Consider the following 8,797-nt stretch of genomic DNA (forward strand, 5'->3'; position numbering starts at 1 on the left):
AAGAGCAGTATCGAGACCTATGTTCTCAGCGAGAAGAACACTGTATTTCAAAGTGTTGCTATAAGCCCCAGTCCTCTGTTCCTCCACAAACAGATCAGATGGAACAAGTGATCAGGCACTCACTCGGTGGCTGCAAAACACACTGAGTCATGGAAAACAGAGGCAAACAGGCTCCATCTGAGAAACTCTGCAACACCAGACGGTGCTGGCTATTAATTTGAAAAGAAAAATGTAACTGGGCATGAATCATTGGTCTTCCCTGGATCACAAATTCAAAAAACATTTCAAAATCCATAGGCAGAAGACCAAGTCCAGCATGAGTGCGTTGCAGCCAGGATCTGGTTTTATCCAGGCCAGCAGAAATCAGACACGTGAAAAATTATCAGGATTTTGCTACTAGCCTTTTCGGGTGCTGGCAGAGAAGGAGAAAACCCACAACGGGGCAAAATGTGACTTGGAGCTGGTGTTTTAGGGAAACTGGGTCTCAGCACTGCAGATGTCTGAGAATCCAGTGAAATGGGTCTGTTGTAAATGGTACCCTGGGAAGGGCTGCTTGGTCTTTGGCCTTGGCAGGTTTAGAGAGGACATTTATGGATTTTAAGCTACTTCTGTTCACAGAGAGCTCCTCTGCTGAAAGCATCGTGATGCTTCTTGGTTTAGGCTTCAATTACTTTTTTCAGATTTTCGGGCTAACAGAAGGGGAAAATGGGCTCTTGTTCCTCCAGAAGGAGATGACAGTGTATTTTTAAAAACAAATTATGTATGAGGACTAATTAACTTGGCATTTACAGCTTAACATTCTCCTAGACAAATTTGCTCTGAGACCACATTTTGTTGCAAGGAAGCTTCTGCCTAACATCTCTTTCCTCCCGCTGCCTCATATGCTGTGATATTAAGGTCATGAGCTATCTTCCAATGTCCTGTTCGGTACCTTCCAATTAAGTAATGAGTAAAGCAAAGATCCCAGGTACAGTTTAGCTGTGAGGGCTGAGACATCTCTCAGTGGGGCTCCTCATGGTCCTGGTCAATGTTCTAACAGCTAGGAAGAGCATAGTGGAGCTTGCTACGGAGCAATGATTCAACCAGCGAAGACGCTCTCTGGTTGTTTCTGCTCACTGGAGAGAGCAGCTCTGAGAAGGTGATGCTAATGAAGGGAAGGAGACTCTGTAGGTGAGGAATTTATTTCCTCCATCACCAAGGCCTTGCCAAATAATCTGCTCCCTGAGCATGCTGTGGTTATGATTAACGGGCTGGGGGGACGGACAGCCTGGATGTAGGGGCAGTATGGGGCAGGCAAAACCCACTCTTGTCCTTGATGCTGCAGGCCCTCCGGGCCCCTGCTGCGGCATGCGGGACATGCTCATGAGCAACCTGTCCCACCACAGGAGCTCCAAAAATCCTGTTTCCTCGTGCTGTGATTGTGCTTTGGGGCTACATGGCACAACGGCACAGCGCTCGCTCTGCTTGGTAGGGAGGTGCAGCTGAAGAGAGAAAGCCTGAGCTTGTTTTGACAAGGGGTGGTGACTTTATGTTGACACAATTTGAGTGTTATTTAACTTTCAGCAAAGTCCTTCCGCTCCTGCCAAGATTGTTTTCCACCTCAGGGAGCATTCCCTGCCCTCAGAAGAGCATCCGACAGTGCGTTAATGGGACTTCACGCGTTACCTAGGTAATTATTGTCAAGAAGGGGAAATGGGTTCACCTGTACCTACCCAGCGAGCAACTGAGCACAATGGCAGCTGAAAAAGCCCTGCTTGGAGAAAGCACTAACATAATGAATCGCGGCAGTCTGTACGAAGGGGGAGTTAACAGGATGCTCTCATTCAAAAATTGTGTTAGAAGATGCTGATGGCACTGAGCCCGCATCAGTTGCTCTCCCCACACTTCCGCTCTCTGCCATCCCAAATTGAGTTAAGGTGATCCAGATGCACCTCTTATTGCTTTAGGAGAGAAATATGGCTTATTTTTTCGTAAGAGTCATGGGAAACTAATGCAATACAGGCTGTGCACAGCACAGGTAAAGCCCCATCCTCAGCAGTGTGAACTGTTGCTGTCACAGTGAGGTCACTGGGCTACCCCCGGGGCCCAGCTTCGGCAGAGAAAGTCTCCTGACTGTGCTTGACATGATGAAGGGATGAAATGCACCAACCATAAGACTGGTTTGTGGGAAGGCTGCAAGCGTGCACAACTATGTGCTCATGTGCAAATGGAAACCTTGAACTTCTTTCACTCTTTTAGATTTTCTCCTCTTTTAAGCCTGAATTGACATATCTCCAACTAACAAGGTCAGTAATTCACTTTCCCCACTATTCCCACAATGCCAAACTATAAACATAAGTGGTGGTGGTGGGTAAACATGCAAACGAACCCAAAAGACACATACACAAACCCCAAACAGAACACTGAGTTCTTGTAAAGTGCAGAAGCTCTAATCAGGGCTCCAGGATGTTGAGCAGGATACAAACAGAACGGACTCAGGGTCCAGCTTTTGAGGCTGGTGAGTTAAAATTAGGGCAACTTGGCTAGTGAAGAAGAAAATCAGAAGGCAAAAGGAAGGATGTGAGGTTTTAGTAGAAATAACTGTGTGCTAAAATAATCCATAACTGACTGGTGTTAACAACCAGCTCCCCCCATGCTCTCCTGCGGGGAACATGCTGCCTACTTGAAAGCCCATCACAGCTGCATTTAGGTGGGTGTGGAAGACTCCTCGCAGGGACCACTGCTCAGAGTGGACAGCCTCCGGGTCAGGCCCATTCTCTAGGAAGAAAAGCAAGGCTCTGTGCTTAGTAAAATCACCGGCATGTATTTATTGACCTCTGCAGAGATGATGGCTGCTCAGCACCACTAAACCACGGGCTGGCCCAAACGGCTCTCAAAAAACCCCCACCTGCTCTGTTTGGAAAAGGCTCTAAATTTTGATCTTCTTCTTGGTGCAGCAAAGCTTCTTTCTGCCCTTGAACTGAGAGAAGTGGGTGCTCTCATCAGGCAGAGGACAACCAGAAGCACATCTCAGAAACATGTGAGGTACTGGGCTCTCTGGAGACTGCTAATGATGTTTGATTAATTTTCATTATCAGCGTGAGCAATCTTCGGGCTCTCTCCGCATCTGTCTTATTTAGAGTTGTCTTTTCTTTCTTAGTTAAATGGCAGCCTCTACAGTGATCTAATTGTTCCTTAGCACCAGCTTGAAGCCATCCAAGTTAAGGATGGACATTGTGTAATATGCAGAACATGTGATTTGGTCTTTGAGGCTCAGATCAAATAAAATGGAATAGCAGATTAGTCAGTAATTTAATGAAGTGGAAGGTAATAGGCAGGCTGGTGCTGGGGTCACAGAAATGCTTGGGATGGACAACACTGAATAATGGACCAAATCAAAATATGCATGTTGCAGTCACCAAGAGGCAGGACAAACAGCCTTTCGGCAGATGCCCTGAGCTCATAACGTACAGACTGCTTTCTGTCTAGAGGGGCAGTGAGCTTTTGGAGTGGATTTTATACCAACTCAGATGCAGCAGCCAGAGCACAAGGAGTTCAGTTGTTGCTGGTGAGGCAAATGCCTGGGATGGGATATGTGCTTCACCCATGGGCCTGTCAGCATCCTCCGATGCAGTGCAGGGTGCACCTCACACTGAACACGGTGAGGGCGAACCCAGCTCCTGAGTCAGGGTTATGTGAGTCCTTCAAGTCACGCAGAGGCATGAGGCAAAGGGTGCTCAGAGGGCTGCGGCTGGAGGAAGAGCGCATAGGGTCCAGCTCGCTGGCACAGCCACAATGCCCTCTTACGGGCATATGCTGCTCCAGGACATCAGATGTGTAAGTCAGACCATCACTCACTTCTCAGAAAACCTGTCCTTGGCATGGCGGTGGTCATGCCAGGGCAGGCACTTGCCAGTCTCCAGGGGTGTTCACATGCTGGCTAGATGATTACCTTGTTAACGCTGTTGTCAGCGTTCAGCTGCAAACTGCTCTCAGGTAGGCAGCTTGGAGAAGCCCCTTTGTGGACTCCAGCCCTTTGGTGACTCCCAGGAAGGATCCCAGTCCTTTCTTGGTCATCAAGCCTAATTTCGATTCCCTTCTATCTGGATGATGACCTGCACTCATGGAGGCAAACACTGAGCAACTGGGAGTGGTACAGCCAAAGCCACAGACTGATCTCTCAGTCTACATATGGAAAGCAAAACAAACTTAGAATCTGTACTGGAAAAACGTTTTAAAATATCTTTAACTTAAAAAGAGAGAATACCATCCTCCAACTCGCTATAGCACTGCACTGGACTGGCAGTCAGGAAAACTTGGCTCACTTCCCTCTGCCACCCAGCTTCAATGGCCTGAACTCGTCATCTTTATGCTCCACATTTCTCATCTATACAGTCAAAAGCATCAGCTCCAAAGACTTCGGCCTGGAGAGCTGCTGGCTTGACCAGTCTGTATTTAACCCTCGTGGAGGCCTCACTCTTGGGACAGTCCCAAGAGACATACAGCATTTAGAGGATGGGCAGGATACTCCAGATCTTCGTCTCCACAATAACTAGTCAAAACAACTCCATGCTTTCCACTACATGAAATCAGGAGTTACTTGAAGTGCTGTTGTATTTTAATTCACTTCAGCATACACGGAGAATCATCATGCTGTACCCAGCACCAATGAAAACAAATACATTCCCTGGAGCAAACCAACAGCTGTGTCCGGATACGTTACTGAGCAGCATTATACAGCATAAAATGGCAAACCAAACTCAGCCACCCTCCCCGTGTTTGCGTGGTGGATGGCTTAATACTCCGCTCTGACAAAAACACATCGTTATTTCAAATAGACCTTGTCTTCCTTGCAAACAACAATTTGTTCGTTGAAGGAAGAGCCCTTGGCTGGGGTTCAGAGTTGGAGCCTGGCAGGGCCGGCAGATGTGCTGAGGCAGCCCGTGGGAAGTTCGCAGGGAGCTGCTTTGCAGGCTGTTGTCATGGGAACAGAGCAAGTAGGGCATCCGCTGTGCCGCCTCTTCCACGCAGACGGGCACTGCAGTGGCACAAAATCGATGCCGTTCAGCAGCGCTAGCAGAGCCAGCTGTTAGCTTGTCTCTAGCAGAGATTTGATCTGACTGAAACGCAAAGGCCAGGACCGCCCTTTGTGTGGAAGGGGTGTCACTCCCCACCTCAATGAAACAAGACCTTCCACCAACCGAGTGAGCACCTAGGCACAGACTTCAGAGAGAAAGGACTGACAGTAAAAAATTCGGGTGGGTCCACACTTTCTTCTAAGAGCCCTCTGAAACAAGGTCATGTTAGAAGGCAGTTCCTGAGGGCCATGTTTACTTAGTGACTTCGTTTGATTTTCACTGTTCGTGCACATTTTCACAGCCTGTGAATTTGGCATCCATAACGATTAGTGGCAGAAGACAAAGGCTGAGCCCGGTGTGTATGTCACCACGGCGTACAGGTGAGGAATACAGAGTACTGCTGTAATGTTGACATTTGTGTTCATCTGGAGTAGCTGCCTGCCCCCGCCCCTTTCCACAATGTTGTCTTTGAATGCAGGTCTACAGATGTGGAGTTATCAGAGTTTTCTTTATGTTTATAAGAAATACCTGGTCTGCTACTGTGGTGGGTACAGATAAGCAATACTTAAGAATGGTTTCCTGGATAAAGAAGAATACAGAGATTCATGTTCTTGCAGTTATAAGGGATGATGTATCTAAAAAGAAAAATTTTGTTAATGTTACACCACAGAGACCAGTGAAAGCAGAATCAAATCAACAGGTAAGCCAAGATCTGAGAAAGGTTGAAAATGTGAACTGGGCAAAGGTTAGAAGAGCACAACTCAATTCACTGCTGCCAGGCTTTCAGTTTGTCTTGGTCAGGTCTGCTGGCAAAGTGAAGAGCTCCTAATTAAAGCTGGCACTGCAGAGGAACTGCACTGCTGCTGCTGACCCAGACCAGCAATATGCTGAGTGTTTGCTCCTCACTTCCTATCGACACCGAAGTGTGAATGAGGGGCCCGCATCCATCCAGGGCTCGCTTGACGTGTGCTTTGGAAAAGCGACCAAAAGAGCAGGCAAGGGAAGCAAAGAGAAACGACGAATGGAGGCGTTCCCGGTTTGCTTGCTGAGGCTATTGTTTAAAGCCCCTCTGATTAGCTACCAGCTTGAGAAAAGTAATTCTAAACTTTACCAGCAGCAGGCCTGGGGTTGTGTGTAACCCCTCTTGCCTTTCCTTTACCGTATCGCCCACTGGCCACGGTGTGCCCATGCAGGTTGCAGCAAACATCGGAATGAAATGGCTGGCACTGGCCGGAGCGTGTTCTGCATTCACAGTGACTTCACTTTGAGTGCTGACCCCTCTGAGTATAAAGCAGGGAGCACAGATTTATGAGAGCAATCCCAGTGGATTACTCCCTATGGGGAAGAAACTGCGGTTCCTTTTGGGCCATGGTCACCTTCATGCAAACATGCCTCGAGCAAAAGCTCTCCTGGGGAGAAGGAGAGGGAGTACGAGGCAGCTTGTGGAGCAGCACCAGCCTTGTCTCTCCCATGCGCAGTGCACACAGGGTGCCTGAGGTCCTGCCAGGTCAGGCCTGGCAGAGCCTACTCATAAATTTTAGCTTAAATAAACAAATGCAGCAGTTGCCCTTCACGCTGCAAGGGTTGAAGTCAGTGGACTTCAGATTGTGATTAACTAGCTGAAGGCCCCTTCTCACCTAAAGGCTGCTGTTCCTTGCATCTGCAGCAGGTCTCCTGTGATGCAGGAAGGGACTCGCACCAGGAACTGCGTTGATAAGAGCACTATGTATGTCACTAATGGAAACCATATGCAGAACAGGGCATTTTCTCCATGTACGCGATACGGGGATCAGCTGGTACTGACAAAAGCCTCCAGTGTTCCATAGTACCGACTGACCTTGCATTAGCAGAGAGGGACCTTGAACTCTCACAGCCTGCAGAAAAGTCAAGAGTAGATTCACTGAGACAGAAAGATAAAATAAGCGCAGAGCTCTTTCAGCACTTCCCTCCATTTGCTTCGTATCATAAATATCAATATAAATATAGAAATACAGAGGTAAACAGTTTGTCCAGCTTGTCCTTTCCATATGCATGTATTTCTGTTGCGAAAGGCTTTACATAACTTCTAAGAGCAGACTGCAAAATAATGCCTCGGTTATGGAAGGAAGCCATCAGCCACTACACTGCATTACTGTAATGTAATGGCTCTGAGACGAGCTGTTTGGAAAGCTTGCTTTTATTGTAAACCTGTATCCACCCCCTGGCATCGACTGCTCTTTAAATCTCCGGAGAAGAAAGACCACGAAGCCAGAATATGAGCTAGACCTGAACAGAGCCATTGGGGGGTTGGCCCAGAACAGAAACCGATGAGACAAAACTGCGCTGTTTATTTTAAGGGATGCAGTACTGGTGTCAGAATGTATTCAAACAGATTCTGATGACCCATCTGCTGAAAGGTGAAATTCTCATTAGCCTAGACCAATTTACATTGTAATTAATTGCTTCCCACACTTACTTGCTAAGTGAAGGCTGCTATAATAACAAGTGCTGCCATTATTTAAATTTTTTAACTGAACATAGGGAATAGACAAAAACCTGTACATACTTTGTTTTCTTTCCGTGCAAGTGTCACATTGCTTTCATGTTGGCAGTACTGCAGAAGTGCTGATTCAATCACTTATTTACATAATCCCTTCAGATTTTTCTTTTGTATCATTGTTGATAACAAAAAGATTTTCTCAGCTGAGAAAAGGAAGCGGAGCAGGCAAGTTCTGAATGTGAATAGGCTGAAGTGACATAAAAAGATGGTAATTTGCATTAGTAAGAAATAATCATAATGAAGATGATTAAAATTATGGTAAATACTGTCTACCCTACCTGCCCTGCCCCGAGGAACATTCACCGCGTGACAGTGAATGCCTGTTCAGCTGCAGAGTTTGACACAGCACAGTGGAGTCCATCGTTATTGCCACTTCGAGCATCTTTTGCAGGGAAAGCTTTTAAAACACTCTTACTTGCGTGTGAACCGGTGCAGCACAGCGAGGAGGAGCAGAGACATGGTGTAGCGCACTGCTGGCTACAGAGATCAGGCGACGTTGGGCAGGCTCCTGCAACAGGAAAGGAAAAGCAGAAGCCCGCTCTGCACACCCAGCGCCTTGGAAATCCAAAGCTCTTTACAAGCTGTTTTTATAAGATGACTGAGTAGAAAAGATACCCCCCGGACTGCCCTCCCCACTCCCTGCCGCTGCAGACCAAGGGAGGCACCGCCAGTGCTGTGTCTTTGTGGCACAGTCTTGCCTTTTGCTCCCGAAAGCTCTGCTCAGGCTGTGCCCCCACAGCCCAGGGACCTGCTGTGCCCCAGCGCTCACCCGCTCTGGGGCCGGGCTGGGAGCAGGATTTCACCCTGCTCAGAGCCTTTGACTAACCAAAGGGGCTGCCAGCACCTCTGGGGAACTAGGTCTGCCAGGACTTATGACGGCGACCAATGTGACAGCAGCTACAAAATCGTAAGAAGGTGCTTCTAACGCAGCACAGTGCTCTGACAGCAAAGGGCAAGGTTTGTCGTAGAGAGGGCAGTGTGTAGTTGCAACTCTTAAAACAAATCTCGTTGTTAACGCACATTCTACGTTATTACAGAGAAGCTAATTAGCTGTGGGAGCTCAGCTCCATCCCCTTGAAGAGAGCTGGTCTGGCAAGGGCGGCGTTCGCAGTGCAGGGAGAAGCCTGCGCCACCACTAAAGCTCAGGCTCTGCAGATAAACTGTCGAGTTGGAGGTTTATCTCTGTTGAAGACGAAATTAA

Source organism: Buceros rhinoceros, unplaced genomic scaffold (genome assembly GCF_000710305.1).
Source record: "Buceros rhinoceros silvestris isolate BGI_N320 unplaced genomic scaffold, ASM71030v1 scaffold27014, whole genome shotgun sequence".
NCBI lineage: Eukaryota > Metazoa > Chordata > Aves > Bucerotiformes > Bucerotidae > Buceros > Buceros rhinoceros.